A 19,478-nucleotide genomic window follows, 5' to 3' on the forward strand; every position below is an offset into this window, starting at 1 on the left:
GGTGATGGGAGGGAGGAGCAAAGAGATTGGGAAGAATGAACCAGTGCTTGGGAAGCGACGGTTCCTCAGGTTGTGACTCTGGAACATTTGTAATTAGACTGTATACTGTGACTTGGAAAGTGACTATTACTCAGGAAGTGACTCTGGGAATTGTGGTGTAACAGTGAGTTGGCACTGACGCTGTGTCCTGGGGAGTGACGCTGTGTCTCGGGGAGTGATGCTGTGACATAAGGAGTGATGCTGTGATTCGCGGCGTGATGCCTTGACTCGGGGAGTAACTGTTACTTAGGAAGTGGCTCGGGGCATTGGAGAGTAACGCTGTGACGATAGTGATTCTGTGCCCAGGGACTAAATTGTGCTTGGGGAGTTCCTCCTTGGGGAGGTAACAATGACTCAGATTGGCTCAAAAGTGACCAACTCTGAGGAAATAAAATAAGGGACATTTGAGCGTGGGATTTCAGCAGCGGTGGTGTGTGAGGAGGGAGTGACGGATGATGGGGGATAGTGGTAGGGGGCCGTCAATTGGTGAGGGAGGAGGCGAATTATTCCCTGACCTGCTGAATATTGTCCGGTACCCTCTGCACATGTGTTAATGACATCACCGAACACAATGACAACACTATCTTCCTGATTCTGTATTGTTAATAGAACATAGAACAGTACAGCACAGAACAGGCCCTTCGGCCCTCGATGTTGTGCCGAGCAATGATCACCCTACTTAAACCCACGTAACCTGCATACCCGTAACCCAACAATCCCCCCATTAACCTTACACTACGGGCAATTTAGCATGGCCAATCCACCTAACCCGCACATCTTTGGACTGTGGGAGGAAACCGGAGCACCCGGAGGAAACCCACGCACACACGGGGAGGACGTGCAGACTCCACACAGACAGTGACCCAGCCAGGAATCGAACCTGGGACCCTGGAGCTGTGAAGCATTGATGCTAACCACCATGCTACCGTGAGGCCAAATACTCTGGGATGTTTATATAGTCCGATTTATTTCTGGCAGTGTTTTTTATGCTTCTGTTATCACAACACGCTGGGCGAGTGGGCAGTCAATCCAGCCTCATTTGATTCAGTCGCAACACAGGTAAAAATAGATTTTATTTAAAATATCCAAGGCTGAGCCCCATAATCTACAATTGCCAAGTTTATAACTTTCTCACAAGTGACCTTTCACGATGTACAGTATTATAATTTAAAAAAAAATAATTTTTATTCAAATTTTTCAACAACAAACTTTCTCCCAACATGAAGTAAACAAGGAGTAAAAATAAACAGAAAGAAGGACCCTTCCCCCAATATAAAGCAATAAATTAATAACAATACAAAAAAGAAGAAAATAGCAAACACACTGTCGCAAAAACAAACCCCCTTGACAGCCCCCTAACCCCCCCCCCCCGGTTGCTGCTGAGATTGACCTCCCTCTAACCCTCCGCCAGAAAATCGAGAAAGGGCTGCCACTGCCGGAAGAACCCTTGTACCGACCCCCTCAGGGCAAACTTGACCTTCTCCAGCCTGATGAACCCGGCCATGTCATTACTCCAGGCCTCCGTGCTCAGGGGCTTCGCGTCCCTCCACTGTAAGAGAATCCTACACCGGGCTACTAGAGACGCAAAGGCCAGGGTACCGGCCTCTCTCGCCTCCTGCACTCCCGGCTCCGATGCTACCCCAAATATGGCGAGCCCCCAGCCTGGCTCCACCCTGGAACCGACCACCTTGGACAAAGTCCCCGCCACCCCTCCAGCGCCGGACATGCCCAGAACATGTGGGTGTGGTTTGCGGGCCTCCAGAACACCTCCCACACCTGTCCTCTTCCCCCAAAGAACCGGCTCATCCTGGCCCCCGTCATGTGCGCCCTATGCAGCACCTTCACCTGAATTAAGCTGAGCCGTGCACAAGAAGAGGACGAGTTCACCCTCCCCAGGGCGTTCGCCCACGTCCCATCGTCAATCTCCTCCCCTAGCTCCTCCTCCCACTTCGTTTCAGCTCTTCCACCGAGGCCGCCTCCTCTTGCATCACCTGATAAATTGCCGAATTCCTATCCTCACCGACCCACGTCCCCGAGAGCACCCTGTCCCGCACCTCCCTAGGCGGCGGTAGCGGAAACTCAGCCACCTGCCACTTCACAAACGCCATAATCTGCATATAGCTGAAAGCATTCCCAGGGGGGAGGCCCCACTTCCCCTCCAACTCCACTAAAGTCACAAACTTCCCATCGAGGAAAAGGTCCCCCATCCGCCTGATACCTGCCCTATGCCAACTCAAAAACCCACCATCTATTTTCCCTGGTGCAAACCGGTGATTGACCCGTACAGGGGCCCACACTGAGGCCTTCACTTCCCCCCTATGCCGCCTCCACTGCCACTCCACTGCACTGAGGGAAGCCACCATTACCGGACTCGTAGAGTACCTTGCCGGGGGGGAGTGGGAGCGGGGCCGTCACCAATGCCTCCAAACTCGTACCCACACAGGACGCCACCTCCAACCTCTTCCATGCGGCACCCTCCCCCTCCATCTCCCACCTACGAATCATTGCCACGTTCACAGCCCAGTGATACCCACACAAGTTGGGCAACGCCACGCCGCCTACCTTCCTGCCTCTCTCCAGGAAAACCCTCCTCACTCTCGAGGTCTTCCGCACCCACACGCACCCCAGAATACTCTTATTAACCCTCTTAAAAAAGGCCTTCGGAATCAACATGGGGAGGCACTGGAAAAGAAACAAAAACCTCGGGAGCACCGTCATCTTAACTGACTGGACCCTACCCGCCAAAGAGAGTGGCAGCGCATCCCACCTCCTCCTCCTCCTCCATCTGTTCCACCAGCCTCGAAAAGTTTAGCCTATTCAGCCCCCCCCCCCCGCTCCTAGCTATCTGGACCCCAAGATATCTACAGCTCCTCTCCGCTCTCTTCAACGGGAGCTCTCCTATCTCCCTCTCCTGGTCCCCCAGATGCAGCACAAACAGCTCACTCTTCCCCACGTTGAGCTTATAGCCCGAAAAATCCCCAAACTCCCCAAGTATCTTCAACACTTCTGGCATCCCCCCCCCCCCCCCGCCCCGCCAGATCCGCGATGTACAACAGCAAATCATCTGCGTACAGCGACAACCGGTGCTCCTCCCGCCCCCACACAATCCCCCGCCAGTTCTTCGAATCCCTCAGCGTCATGGCCAAGGGCTCAATCGCTAACGCGAAGAGCAGGGGAGACAAGGCCTCCTCGTCCCCTGGGACAGCCGAAAGTCCTCCGACCTCCTCCCATTCGTCACCACACTCGCTACCCGGGAGCTATACAGCAGCCTCACCCAGCTAATGAATCCCTCACCAAACCCAAACCTCCTCAGCACTTCCCACAGGTAGCTCCACTCCACCCTGTCAAAAGCTTTCTCCGCATCCATTGATGCTATTTTTGCCTCTCCATCCGCCGACGCCATCATCATAACATTAAGAAGCCTCCGTACTTTGACAATCAGCTGCCTCCCCTTCACAAACCCCGTTTGGTCCTCATGGATAACCATCAGGACCACATCTTCCACCCTCCTGGACAGTATCTTAGCCAACAACTTTGCGTCCATTTTGAGGAGCGCAATCGGCCTGTAAGACCCACACTGGAGGGGGTCCTTATCCCGCTTCAGGATCTATGAGATTCCCCCCCCCCCCCCCGCCTCATTCAGGGTCCTCACTAGCTGCGGACCCAGCAGATCTGAAAACTTCTTATAAAACTCCACCGGGAACCCGTCAGGTCCCGGCGCTTTCCCTGTCTGCATGCTCCCCAGCGCCTCCATCAGCTCCTCCAACTCGATTAGGGCCCCCAGACCCTCCACCCGCTCATCCTCTACTCTTGGGAACTCCAGCTTATCCAGAAAGCGGTCCATCCCGCCCATCTCCCTAGGGGACACTGCCTGGTACAGCCCCTCATAAAAGGATCTGAACACCCCATTAATGTCCCTGCCACTCCGCACCAAGTTCCCTCCTGCATCTGTGACTCCCCCTATCTCTCTCGCTGCCTCTCGCTTCCGGAGCTAGTGGGCCAGCATCCGACTTCCCTTCTCCCCGTACTCATATACCACCCCCTGCGCCCTCCTCCACTGAGCCTCTGCCTTCCGGGTGGTCAGTATATCGAACTCCGCTTGGAGACTGCGACGCTTCCTCAAAAGCCCCTCCTCCGGGACATCTGCATACCTCCTGTCCACCCTTACCATTTCTTCCACCAACCTCTCCCTCTCAACCCTCTCCCCCCTCTCCCTGTGCGCCCGAATGGATATCAGCTCCCCTCTAACCACCGCCTTCAGCGCTTCCCAAACCATCCCAACTTGCACCTCCCCGTTATCATTAGCTTCCAAATACCCCTCTATACCCCTACAGACCCACCCACATACTTCCTCCTCTGCCAGAAGCCCCACATCTAACCTCCACAGCGGGCGCTGATCCTTCCCCTCCCCCAGCTCCAGGTCCACCGAATGCGGAGCATGGTCAGATATGGCTATAGCCGAATACTCCGCCCCCACCATTCTCGGGATTAGCGCCCTGCCGAGAACAAAAAAGTCAATCCGGGAATAAGCCTTGTGGACATGGGAGAAAAAGGACAACTCCCTACCTCCTGGCCTCAAAAACCTCCAAGAGTCTACCCCTCCCATCTGATCCATGAACCCCCTCAGCACCGAGGCCGCCGCCGGCCTCTTACCCGTCCTAGACTTCGAACGATCCAGAGCTGGATCCAACACAGTATTAAAGTCCCCTCCCAAGATCAAGCCCCCCCCCCCCCCCCCCCCCCCCCCCCGTCTCCAGGTCCGGGATCCGGCTCAGCATTCACCGCATGAAGCCCGCATCGTCCCAGTTGGGGGCGTACACATTAACCAGAACCACCCGCTCCCCTTGAAGCCTACCACTCACCATTACATATCTACCTCCACTGTCCGCCACCACACTCGACGCAACAAACGACAAGCTCTTGCCAACTAAAATCTCCACCCCTCAATTCTTTGCATCGAGCCCCGAGTGAAACACCTGCCCTTCTCAGCCTCACCTGATCCGCCACCTTAAGGTGCGTCTCCTGGAGCATAGCCACATCCGCTCCCAGCCCCTTCAGGTGTGCCAAGACCCGGGACTGCTTCACCGGTCCATTCAGCCTCCTCACGTTCCATGTGACCAGCCGAATCTGGGGGGTCTTCTCCCTCCCTTTGCGCCGGTCAGCCATAGCTCTCCCTCGGCTCACCACGTGCCCGCAGAACCTCCCAGGCCCGTTCCCCACGGTGGCAGACCCCCCCCCCCCAACCTCCCCCTTCACCAGCAGTTCCCCTACGGCCCCTGCACAACAACCTGGTACCCCCCTCCCCTATCCCCCCCCCCCCCCCCCATGCTAGGGCCCGCCTAGCTGCGTAACCCCTTCCATTGTACTTCCGTAAGTCAGCCGACCCCGGCTGCTCCCGCCATCTCGACGACTCCCCCCCCCCCCCCCCCCCCCGCCGATGCAACACAACCACCATTCCCCCCCTCCCAGTACCGGCCCCGCCCACTGCTCCTCCAGCGCGGGAAGGAAACCCACGCTTCCATCCCAAACCCCGCCCCCGTCCCAACACGCGGGAAAAAGACGGGCACATGGCCCAGCGGGACCACGAACAGCTCCCCGACCCTCCACCAGTGAAAAAACGAAAAAGCACCCAAATAAATAAATAACAGCCCCAAAAAGCGAGAAAGCGGTTCAGCAAAAAGGCAACATCAAACACAGCCAATAAAAAAGAAAGGATACCAAGGAGGGCCGAGCCTCTGGACTATGTACATCATACCCCAGCCCCCCAGTCTTCAGTTCGAGTCCAACTTCTCTGCCTGGACAAAGGCCCAGGCCTCCTCCGGAGAATCAAAGTAGAGCTGGCGGTCCTTGTAAGTGACCCAGAGGCAAGCCGGCTATAGCAAGCCAAACTTCACCCCCTTCCTGTGAAGCACTCCCTTCGCCCGATTGAAACCAGCCCTTCTCTTCGCCACCTCTGTGCTCCAGTCCTGATAGATCCTGATCTCTGCATTCTCCCACTTGCTGCTAATTTCCTTCTTTGCCCATCTCAGCACGCACTCACGGTCAACGAAGCGGTGAAAACGGACCAGCACCGCCCTAGGCGACTCGTTCGGCCTGGGCTTCCTCAATAGCACTCGATGGGAACCCTCCAGCTCCAAGGGTCCTTGGAACAACCCCACGCCCATTAACGAGTTCAGCATCACAGCCACGTGGGCCCCCAAATCCGAACCTTCCAGCCCCTCCGGGAGGCCCAGAATTCGCAGGTTCTTCCGACGGGAGCGGTTCTCCATCTCCTCCATCCTCGCTAGCCATTTTTTGTGAAGCACCTCGTGCGACTCCACCTTCACTGCCAGGCCCAGGAGTTTGTCCTCGCTCTCCGAGGCCTTTTGCCGTAGCTCTCGGATCTCCGCACCCTGAGCCGTCTGAGTCGCCATGAGCTTGTCCAGCAAGGCCTTAAACGGTTCCAGGATCTCAGCCTTCAGCTCTCTGAAGCAGCGCTGGAGCAGCTCCTGCTGCTCCTGCACCCACTACTGCCACGCTGCCGGTTCCCCGCCCGCCGCCATCTTGTTTTTCCTGCCTTGCACTTTTCTCTGCTCAAAAGCCGATTTTTTGACCGCTCCGCTCCTGGTTCCAGTCCATCCACTGGCAGATAAGCGCAGTGGATGTGTTCCCACCCGGGGAAAAGTCCAACCAGCACTGCTTCGGGCCCTTAAAAGAGCCCAAAAGACCAAAAATAGCGGGAGCTACCGAACATGCGGATTAGCTCCGCATCACCGCAACCGGAAGTCTGTACAGTATTATAATTGAACAGACAGAAAATGTAACTACCTAATACCCCTTCCTGAAACCTGACTACCCCCAATCTTGATACACACACACAGTCGAACAACACAGAATGGAAAGGGGCAGTGCAAACGTAAAGATAATATTGATAAATTAAAGATCTTTGATGAACTGAGATGATTTCCGTTAATGTCTTTCTGAAGTCCAGCTTTCATTTACGTGCTTCCTTCTGGGCTTGAGATGGTTTTCTCTGGAAAAGTTGTCTACCTTCTCTGCAGACAACGCATCATTTCAAATTCACAGCAAAGATGTGCCAGGCACTCACTGCTTTCAGAATAGAGCAGTTCTTTCATTTCAGCAGCAAGAGAGAGACAGCGTTCCTTTCACTTCCAAGGTCTCAATACTTCTCACCAGTTCTCTCAGAAAGCATCACGCAGGAACCAATCACTGATCGTTGTCAGGCAGAACAGTATCAATGGCCAACCCGCCAGTTGCCAGTTAACCAATCAAACCGACTTTGTCCAAAATTGGTTCCTAACCTTCACCCAGTACCGAGGAGTCTTGCCTCTGCTCTCCAAACACAAAACCTGGGAAAACAGTGACTGACAACCAGCTTGTCTCAACTGAGTCTTCTCTTAAAGGCACATCCCAATTATGGGTCCACAGGCCAAAAATAATAAAAGAAATAGGAACACAGGGAATGAACAGTAAGGATACTTACACTGTCTTTAATAATACGTGTTAATATATTCATTTTAGTTTGTCATTATCATAGAATCCCTCCAGTGCAAAAGGGGGTCATTCAGCCCATCGAGTCTGCACCGGCGCTTGGAAAGAGAACCCTAGTTAAGCCCATGCCTCCACTCTAACCCCGTAACCCTACCTAACCTTTTGGACATTATGAGGCAATTTAGCATGACCAACCTTCACATCTTTGGACTGTGGGAGGAAACCGAAGCACTCAGAGGAAATCCATGCAGATACAGGGAGAAAGTGCGACAGGAAAGTGAGAGGTAACTCACGAACATGGTCTCTGGCGCAATGTAAAGCCATTAATTTCAGCTCCATCCTACGAGGTACTGATTGAGGAGGTCTTGTGCTGCAGTGGTTAGTGTTCCTGCCTCTGAGACAGAGCTCAGGGTTAATGATTGTGGAGGTCTTGTGCTGCAGTGGGTAGGTCCCTGCCTCTCAACCAGAAGCTCTGGGTTCAAGTCCCACAGCAGGACTTGTTGACCAAGGAAGCTACATTCATAACTGGGCCAAACACATTGAGTATGTATCTGGAAAATCCTTCTAACATACCAAGGCTGGTGGTAAGAGTGGGAGAAACTCCTAGTCAGACAAGCTCAGGGTGGAGTTGTGCCCCTCAAGCTATAAGCCTCTGGTGAGAGGGTAGTGACCTATTCCAGGAAAAACCTTCCTTTGGGAACCGATGAAAGTGCCTTCGGCACCACTCGGTGCGGGAAGAGCAACAACTAAACGCCTATAGAGGTGGCAAGTTCCATCTCACAGGAGCATCCTCTGCTTCTAGAAACTACCCATTTACTGTTTGCGGTCAAAACAAAATATCAAAAAGAAAGTCTGAATTACAGCATCTGTGATTGATTTGATTGGAAACAATCTGAAGGAAGATGTGAACATTTGACAGAACGTGAATACTGTTCTGAGTAATCTGTTGGAACTGCTGGAGGTAGACAAGCTGAGTGGAATGAGAGCTGCTGTACAACACATCAGACTGAAAGAAGCAGCAATGAAAGGTCAATATATGAATAATTCTGCAATAATTCTTGTCACGTTGAAGTTGTAGCCAGGGCACAGTTAGAAACTTGGGATTTTAAGAGGCATTTTCACAGTTCAGAACATGAATCAATCTCAATCTCTTCTGCTGAACAATCTCTCTCACTTCCACAAAGTCCCATCTATGATAAACAAATACCTGACTCCCTCTCGGACCAAACTCACAGCTCGAGACGAGAGTCTGACTGGCTTTAATCTGGAAATCTGGCACCCTCTCCATCAGTGACAGGCGATCTGGCCAATCTGTTTCAATTCGGAACTAAAACACAGCTCTGATTATTTGAGCAGTGCCATCTTTGTAGCAAAGGTAAGATAAAAATCACCATAGTCCCAGATGACCATAGGCTGCTTTCTCCTTTGATGGGAAGAGCTGACTGCTTGTGATTTAAACTGAGGATCATCACATGTCAGACGAGGGGCAAGTTTGAGAAGGTGGGGCTTTCATGAATAACCTCAGTAAGTAAGGGAAATGATGAAGAAGTCTTATAACACCAGGTTAAAGTCCAACATGTTTGTTACAAACACTAGCTTTCGGAGCACTGCTCCTTCCTTGGGTGAATAAAGAGGTATGTTCCAGAAGCATATATATATATATATAGTCAAATTCAAAGATGTGATTCTAAGCATTGTCTGGCATCTTTGAATTTGTCTATATATATATATGTTTCTGGAACATACCTCTTCATTCACCTGAGGAAGGAGCAGTGCTCCGAAAGCTCGTATTTGCAACAAACATGTTGGACTTTAACCTGGTGTTGTAAGACTTCTTAGTATGGGAAATGACACTGCTGGACTCGCTCTGCATCACAAACCAGCTGTCTAGCAAACTGAACTAATCTGGCTCCCATTTCTAACTTACATGGTATGAATGGAGTAAAACACTAAAACTGTTGGCAAAAAATGCAGCTTTCTCTCTCACCCCACCTTTGGACTGTGGGAGGAAACCGGAGCATCCAGGGGAAACCCACGCAGGCTTGGGGAGAATAAGCAGACTTCGCACAGACAGTGATCCAAGCTGGGAATCGAACCTGAGACTCTCAAGCTATGAAGCAACAGTGCTAACCTCTGTGCTACTGTGCTACCCATTGTCAGTTATCGTAGAAAATACCTAGTTCTCTAATGCATGTTAGGGAAGGAAATCTGCCATCCCTACCTAGTCTGGCCAACATGTGATTCCAGACCAACAGTGACGTGATTAACTCTTAACTGCCCTGACAAGAACAATCAGGCATGGGCAATAAATGTTCCAGCTATCGACGCCTACATCCCATGATGAATAAAAAAAACAGAGGAGTCAGCCCCTTCAGCAAAGGTTGAGAAGAAGTGGGAGGAAATCATGTTTCTTTTTCCTGTTTTACGGAAGGGTTGCACATAGTATACAGATAGACACCACAGATAAATCTCGACCATCACCCAAGGAACAACTGTACAACTGTGGAAAGACATCCAGTCCCTTCAAAACATTGCTCATCACTGAGAAGGTTGAGCAATGAAACCATTTTCTGGAAATCGGTAGAGTCAGGGGAAATTTGATATATCACCAGATCTGATACATCACCAGGTCAGTGGTTTGGAACCTTCCATCAGCACCAACCTTTCCGAAGGTTTGGCTCTGGGTGATCGGTCTTGGTGAGGCGGTGCTCCACATGTGGTGAGAGCTTCAGTGATTCATCAAGCCACATGAACCACTGACTTCTTCCGACAGGTGAGAGGCTGTGGAAGTGTGGGTTCTGGATGGAGGGTCTGCACAACCTCTCCCGGTCTCTGATTTGACGTCTACCTGTTAACATGGCAGTGAAAATATTCAACTGTGTGGTATGTGACAAATCATTCTCACACTTATCTTATTTACGGCGCCATGAACCCAGTCACACAGGTGAGAAACCATTTATTTTGATGGGTGCAGTAAATCATTTGCATCTTTTTCAAGCTTTTGCTCACACCAACGTACAGGAGAGAAACCATTCACACTTGAGGCATGTCAGAAATCATTCTCACAGTTAGCAATCCTTCATGCATACCAATGACTTCACACATGGGGGAATCTGTATACCTTTGAGGTATATGCCTTCACACTATCATCAAAATTGGTCCATCAGACAATTCAGACAGGGAAGAAGCTCTTCAAATGTGAGGTTTGTGAGAAAACTTTCATGACTTTTACGAGGCTCCTGACAGACCACAGGATTCATGCTGGGGAGAAACCCTTCAAGTTCATGGAGAGAGGGCAGCATGGTGGTTAGCATAAATGCTTCACAGCTCAGGGGTCCCAGGTTCGATTCCCGGCTGGGTCACTGTCTGTGCGGAGTCTGCACGTCCTCCCCGTGTGTGCGTGGGTTTCCTCCGGGTGCTCCGGTTTCCTCCCACAGTCCAAAGATGTGCGGGTTAGGTGGATTGGCCATGCTAAATTGCCCGTAGTGTCCTAAAAAGTAAGGTTAAGGGGGGGGTTGTTGGGTTACGGGTATAGGGTGGATACGTGGGTTTGAGTAGGGTGATCATGGCTCGGCACAACATCGAGGGCCGAAGGGCCTGTTCTGTGCTGTAATGTTCTATGTTCTAAGTGTGAGTTTTGTGAGATGTCTTTTATCTAATCTTCTGATCGCCTGATTCACCAGAGGATTCACACAGGGGGGAAGCTCTTCAATTGTGAATTATTTGACCGAGCCTTCAAACTGATCAACACTGGTACAACACAAATGTATTCACGCTGGGAAGAAACCATTCAAGTGCAATGTGTGTGAGAAATAATTCTCATGGTGATCTTACTTTCACATACGCCAATGTGTTCACACTGGGGAGAAAACATTCACTTTGCGAAGTGTGCGACAAATCATTCTTGCCGTCATCAACCCTCCATGAACATCAACAACTTCACACGGGGAGAAACCTTTCACATGTGAGGTGTGTAAAAAGGACTTTGCACAATTATCAGACTTGTTAAATCACTGGTACGTTCACACAGTGGAGCAGCCATTCAAATGTGAGGTGTGTGACTGAGACATCACAGAGTGAATAATGCTCGTGAAACACTGACACATCCAAACTGAGGAGAATGTGTTCCAGTGTGAGATGTATCAAGATCTTCAGAGGGTCCAAGACCTTCCTGATGCACCAGACAATTCATACAGGTGAGAAAGCATTTAATTGTGGGGTGTGTGAATGAGCCCTCGTACTGTCACTGACATTTATGCAACGCTGACTCATTCACACTGGGGAGAAGCAGTTTGAGTGAGGTTTGTAATAAGGACTTTGCGCAATCACCAGGTGTTGTACATCAGTGGCACATTCACACTGGTGAAAAACTGTTCATGTGTGGGGTATATGACAAAGCCTTCACAAATGTATCAAAGGTGCTGTCCATCAGACGGGAGAATTTTGAGATTCATGGTAAAGTTCTCTTGAAGTCTTTAAACCTCCTGGAACACCACCTGATCCACATTGGTGAGAAACCATTACGGGATGTAGTGGATGAGGCTTTCCTACAGATAGTGTATCTCCTGGTGTATCAGTGTATCAATACTCACAGGGGAGAAACCCATTTGGTGTGAGTTCTGCAATAAAGCCTTCTCACGGCTGTCGGTCCACCCTGAAATATCAGTGAACACACACCAGAGACAATCCCTTCCAGTGTGACTTGTGCCAGGGTTATTTCACCTACTCTCACCAAACACCAACATTTCCACAGACTTGGAGCTGGCTCACCTGCTTCCCTTACACTGAGAATTGTCTGTTGTTTACCCTCCAGTGCTCACACAGGGGAGCTGGCCTTCCAAAGCTCTGTCTCTGATCAGTTTCTGTCCCCAAACTCTCCGAGGTCAATTTAACCTTTGACCAGATCATCAAAAGAAGGCATCAATATGTTTAGAACAGAATTATTTATCTCCCTCATTGAACATAGTTACAATTATCACATTCCTTAAGTCGGAGGGAGTTATTTTTCCCTCCCAAATCCGTAGGATAAGTTAATGGAGTCTTGACGTGAACAGAAGTCCACCAGCTTTGAAGCCTTGAATACTATTGGGGCCAAAGGCTTTGTTGTTTTCCATCTGTTTGATTGTTTGTTGCAGCTCTCCCAATGATGGTGATTCTACCACAGGCATGGAGCGGGAGGGGACGGGGGGCAAGGGGGGAAGCTAGTCTGGAGGGTATCAGCTGCCACTGTGGACTCATGGTAGTGGAGTTGTTCAAAATGTTCTTTCCAGCATTAACAGATCATCATTAAGAAGAGAAACACCATTCTGTGAACAAAGGGGATTTTGTCCATTTGACCTCAGTCCATAGATGGCCCTGGGGATTTCAAACAAGATTCACGTCATGATGATCAGAATATTGTTGAATCCCTTGGGATTTCTCTTCCCACCACATGTTCTTTATCTTCCAGATTTTGTTTTGAGAGTCAGTCTTGAGCTGTTGAAATTCTGCCTCCTTAAGTTGTGACCTTGAGTTGTTCAGCCAGGCAATGAAGGCTGGTTGTTTTTCAAACTATTTTCACCATTGCTCCTGTTTCTGTGAGACACTGAAATAAACTATCATCTGTGAACCTTTAGTTTTCTGAAATAATTGCTGGCCACAGCCTGTAAACTGAAGTCATGAATATGACTGACTGTGGGTGCCTGAACACCCAGAAACCCTGAGTGTAATTTGAGCAGCCACCTCAAACAGGCGCAATCGGCAGAAATTCACCACTCTCCTTATTCTCATCTGGGACCATGGTCATTTCTGTGGTTGGTGCCAGCTTCCTGGATGATGTTTAATAAACCAGTTAAAGATCAGGAGTGGTCAATTTATGTTTCCCATAAATTACATTTTAAATACCTCAATTTCAGCCAGATTAGGTAATAAAAACTAACACAAACCAGTGTAAGTAAACTCTCGACCACAACCTGTGCACTTGAGGTTGTTGCCTATTTGTTGAGAAGTTGCATTAAAGCTAACTTTTTTTAAAAACTGTGTATGACCAATTGAAGCAGTTTTATTTAAGGATGGTACATTGTGATCTGATTGGCTTCATGATCAATGCAGTGTGTAAACATCTACAGGATAATTTCTTTACCCATTTGACAACATGGATGGCATTTTTCCAAAATTGCATAGAGTGCTGGATCAGGTAAAAATACCTGTGTGAAACTCACTGGCTTCACATATGCCTTTTACTGCCTGATTTAACAGTAGTCAATTCCATATTGCTGCCAAGGATCACACAGCCAGCTGGAGGGATGGGGCCTAAACACACTGGCAAAGCCGAGATTCTGAAATTGAGCCGTCATTTTTAAAAGGACCCCTTCCCCGACCAAAGAGATCGGGACCCCATGGTAGACATGAAATGAAAATCGTTTATTGTCACAAGTAGGCTTCAAATGAAGTTACTGTGACAAACGCACCACCAACCTCCCCCACCATGCAAAGTTCAGGGTGACCTGAGCACCCACCCCTCCGGAATCAGGGTACCGCTCCTCCCTCATTAGCACCTCCCACCCCGTCTAGCACTGGCACCACCCCCAACCCAATGCATGCACTACCCACCAAAACCCATAGCTCCCCCTCCTCCCCCCATATATAAATGGCCCCATTCCAATGGGGTCCCCAGAGCACCTGCCTCAGGCAGTGTCAACTTGGCACTGCCAATCTTTCTGGGCGTGAACCTGATCTCATCACCAGTGAGAGGTGGGGAAGACCTCAAACCGAGATCTCGCTGGCGCAAGTCCTGTCATGGCCTCTTGTGAATTTAGCAGCCATGACATGATCAGTGTCCACAGTGAATGTGCCCATTATATCCCACTGCATGTTTGTGCTTCAATAAATGGTGGGTGGGGGTTGTACAGTGAGCCCAGAGTCGTAAGAATTATTTCTGTGGCTCTGACAACAACTTTAATCCATGTTCATGGAAAAATCCATCTGGAGTTGGCTTGAACTCAAAACTTTGCTGTCTGAGTCAGAGGGTTCTGGGTTCAAGTCCCACATCAGGACATGAGCACAAAACTCATGATTGACACTCCAGTATAGTATTGAGGGGTGGAAGAGTTTACAGAGGTTGAGACATGGGAGGCCATGGAGGGAATTGAAAACAAGATAGAAAACCTAATTAAAAGTAACACTGAGCTTTCCTGGGAGGAGTGGGTTATTCCTCGAGTTTTATTCCTGACAGACTGTCAGAACTGTGCCTGCTGGGCAGCACGGTGGCACATTGAGTAGCACTACTGCCTCACAGCACTGAGGTCCCAGGTTCGATCCCGGCTCTGGATCACTGTCCGTGTGGAGTTTGCACATTCTCCCCATGTTTGCATGGGTTTCGCCCCCACAACCCAAAGCGGCACAGGTTAGGTGGATTGATCACGCTAAATTGCCCCTTAATTGGAAAAAATGAATTGGATAATCTAAATTTAAAAACAAAACTGTGCCTGAACAATAAAACTTTCATGCCTGAATAAAAGCAGAATGGTTAATCAGCAATACCAGATCGAGTGGATGTGGAGAGGATGTTTCCACAAGAAGGAAAAACTAGAACCCGAGGGCACAGCCCACTGTGTGTGTAAATAAATGTGCATTGATTTCAAACTTACTAACTGGTGTATCGAGTCATTGATCAGTATTCGGTTTTGAACCTTGTGGTGGTTTCAGAAAGATACCTGGCGACTCTTGAGCAAAGGTAATTAAAACAGAGCACATTAAGGGAAAGCATAACGTAATAACTGTCCTTGATCGGACCTACCCTCGCTCTAATCATTCTCATATTTCTCACATATGTGTAAAAGGCCTTGGGATTTTCCTTGATCCTACCCGCCAAAGATTTTTCATGCCCTCTCTTAGCTCTCCTAATCCCTTTCTTCAGTTCCCCCCTGGCTATCTTGTATCCCTCCAGCGCCCTGTCCGAACCTTGGGTGAAATTCTCCGACCCCGAGCAGCATCGGAGAATCGCCTGGTGCCGCCGAAAATCCCTCCCCCGCCGTGGCGGAGATTCTCTGCCACCCGGGAATTGGCGGGGGCGGGAATCACGCCACTCCGATCGGCGAGGCCCCTGCGGCGATTCTCCGGCGGCCCGGATGAGCCGAAGTCCCGCCGCTGGGAGGCCTCTCCCGCCGCCGAGGTATGAACCACCTCTGGTGGCGGCGGGATCAGCGCCGCGACCGGGCCCCCGGGGTCCTGGGGGGGGGGAGCGTGGGGCGATCGGACCCCGGGGGGTGCCCCCACGGTGGCCAGGCCCGCGACCGGGGCCCCCCGCTCAGATTCCGGGCCAGTGCCCTGGGTGCACTCTTTCTTCTCCGCCGCCGCCACAGCCTCCACCATGGCGGAAGCGGAAGAGAAACCCACATTGCGCATGCGCCGGTGGTGACGTCACCGGCAGCTGGCCGGTGACGTCACTGCCGGCGCATGCGCTGACCGGCGAAAGCCTTTCGGCCATCCCCGCTGCCGGGCGGCGGGCCTGAAAGGCCGCTGGCGCCAGTTTTTTGGGCCAGTCTTCTGGTGCCAACCGCTCCTGCGCAGGGCTAGCCCCCAAAGGTGCGGAGAATTCCCCACCTTTGGGGAGGCCCGACCCTGGAATGGTTGGCGGCACTCCCCTACGCCGGGACCCCCTGTCATGCCGGGTAGGGGAGAATCCCGCCCCTTGTTTCCTCAGCCTTACGTAAGTATCCTTCTTGCTCTTCACCTCTCTTGTCAACCATGGTTCCCTCATTCGACCGTCTCTTCCATGCCTGACAGGGACATACATATCAAGGACACATAGTATCTGTTCCTTGAACAAGTTCCACGTTTAAATTGTGTCCTTCATTGACAGCGTATGTTCCCAAGATATGCACTTCAGTTCTTGTCTGACAGCATCGTATTTACCCTTCCCCCAATTGTAAGCCTTGCCCTGTTGCACGCACCTATCCCTCTCCATTACTAAAGTGGAAGTCACAGAATTGTGATCACTATCTCCAAAATGCTCCCCCACTAACAAATCTATCACTTGCCCTGGTTCATTACCAAGTATCAAATCCAATATGGACTCCCCTCTGGTCGGACAATCTACATACTGTCTTAGAAAAGTTTCCTGGACACACTGCACAAACACCACCCCATCCAAACTATTTGATCTAAAGAGTTTCCACTCCATATTTGGGAAGTTGAAGTCACCCATGACTACTACCCTGTGACTTCTGCACCTTTCCAAAATCTGTTTCCCAATCTGTTCCTCCACATCTCTGCTGCTACTGGGGGGCCTATAGAAAACTCCCAACAAGGTGACTGCTCCTTTCCTATTTCTGACATCAACCCATACTACCTCAGTAGGCAGATCGTCCTCGAACTGCCTTTCCGCAGCTGTTATACTATCTCTAATTAACAATGCAACTCCTCACCTGTTTTACCACCCTCCCTAATCTTATTGAAACATCTATAACCAGGGACCTGCAACAACCATTTCTGCCCCTCTTATATCCAAGTTTCTGTGATGGCCACCACATCGTAGTCCCAAATACCGATCCATGCCTTAAGTTCACCCACCTTATTCCTGATGCTTCTCGTGTTGAAGTATACACACTTCAACCCTGCCTGCAAGTACTCTCCTTTGTCCTTGGGTCCATGCCATTCCTGAATTGTGTGTTCCTGTTCCCAGGGCAACCCCAGCCGCAGACCGCCAGCCCCACTGACCACCCATCCCATTGACCATGGAGGCCTTTAGCCACGAAGCTGAATACTATTGGAAATTGGGAATTGGCAGTAGTAAACTGAGCACCACACCTCCCAAGTGGATCCCCGTGGGTAGCCATGCCATGTAGCATGTGGGAATTATTGCCGAGCATCCCAATCAGACCGTGATGCTTGGACACTGTGAGAGGCAGCACCACAGAGCAGCCAACATCTGGACACCCAGTGACTGGGGTCCTTCACTGGGGACATATCGCCAACCAGAGGGTGGACGTGCACGGGGGATGGGATCAGCGCTTTGTCCAGGTAACGTTACATGTGGGTGCCTGGGGTAAAGGGTGTGGGGTCTGGTGAACAGGGGCTGTCGCTGAAGCAGTTGATGCGTGGGCAAGGTGGGTTGGATGGCAGGGGATATGGGTGGAACAATGGAGGAATGGACGGTCCTGGGGAAGAAGATACCGCTGGTTGTCTATCTCACACTCTCTAATACTTTACAAGTATTACACGGAATGGATGATATCTTGGATCCTGCGGAAGCTGGCCTCGTGGAGCTGTTGTCAGGCCAGGCAGCAGACAAAGGAGAGGGCGGTGGCAGCAGCATTGACGGAGGCTTGAGGTGTTGGCCATGCCCCATCCCACACCCTGAGGACCCGGCCACCACCAGGCCAAGTAGAGAATCAAAATGAGAAGCCAGCGACAGCCCAAGATGCACAGGCATCGCTGGTCCTTCAAACAAATGGCAGGCAGCATGTGCTGCAGGAGGCTCCACCTCAACAAGGCAACGCCGTGGCACGTGCCATGTCCTTGACCATTGACCTCATGGAGAAGAAGGATACCTTTCTCTCTGTGGCATCTAGGTCGCTGCAGCCCTGAACAGGGCTCGTGCCTGGATTCGTGCGGCATCTCACAAGCTACAGGCCACAGATGCCCCCTTTGTCCGATGCCTCGCCCTCTCTGGTGGTGCAGTGCAATGCAGCCCCTGGAGGGTTGCCAGCTTTGTGGTCTTATGCTGTGCCCTCTGCACAGCAACAGGGTGACATGCTGGAGGTGGAGAGGGAGGAACATGTGACCACCTCTGAGGACGAGGGGGCGCTGGACCAGAAGGGGCTGGAGGATGGGCCCGGGGAGAATCCACAGGACCAGCGGGAGGATGGAGGACAGGTGGCATCGGCGAGGGTCTGTCAAGTGTGCAGGGCCAGGGAGGCCCTCATCCTCACCCGCTTCACTTAGTTCGTGGCCTCATCCATCATTCTCCCCTCTCCCTTCCCAGCCCACCATCCCTCAGCCTCCCCCTTCCCCCCTCCGTTCCCCCTTTCCCCCATTCCTCAGCCTTCCCCCTCCCCATCTCCCTTCCCTTCCACTCATTCCCCTTCCCCCAACCTGTTCCACACTTCCAGGGTCCATTTATCATCGTCCTGGGTGATGGGACTCTGTCAGTGTTGTCATGTGATCACTGTCCACGGCAGTGGGCGTGATGATAATCCCCTGAGAGCTGAGTGCCGGTGCTCCTCAATCTATGCCAGAGTCTGACTTCTGCCTCTCTTCTGATTGCTCGCTCACTCCCATCACCTACATGTGAGCGGAGAACGAGGATGGTGGGAAGAGCCATCCAGGACTTCCAAGTCCGGGGAGCTGCGTCAGGTGGTCGACCCGCATTGCGGAAGAAAGTGCCAGAGGAATCATATTTCTCGAGTGCAACTTTAATTTTACTGCTACACATCTGTGTCCCTAACTGCCCCAAACCCCTGATGGTGTGTTCCCATCCAATCCTCCCAACCCCTTCCTCCACTGCATCCCCTCACGCCATCCCCCCAACCCCAGTGCCCTCTCAGTGATTCCCCAGGATGCACATCAGAGATGGAGGCAGCCTGCTGCCTACTGAATCCCATGGCCTTTGATGCACCTGGCGGTGTCCTCTGGGGGCCCTGGGGCTGGACCCATATTGAGCTGCAGTTCACCTGGGGATGGAGGGGCAGCTGGGTCGAGCACAGTGTCAATCCCCTCGACAATGCTCCTCAGTGACTAGGACAGCTCCGTAGGGTCTCGGCAATGTGCACCTGAGACTGCAACACAACACACAGCTACTAGGACATGCCCTGAAGTGCCTTGGCAATGCCCAGCTGAGACTGGGACATGCTCCTCAGTGCCACATCAAGGTTCACCTGGGTCATGTCCCCCAGAGACTGAGCCCTGCTATCGAGGCGCTCATCCATTAGTGTAAATGACTGAGCCATGCCTTGAACACCTCCACT

Source organism: Scyliorhinus canicula, chromosome 13, assembly GCF_902713615.1.
Source record: "Scyliorhinus canicula chromosome 13, sScyCan1.1, whole genome shotgun sequence".
Lineage (NCBI taxonomy): Eukaryota > Metazoa > Chordata > Chondrichthyes > Carcharhiniformes > Scyliorhinidae > Scyliorhinus > Scyliorhinus canicula.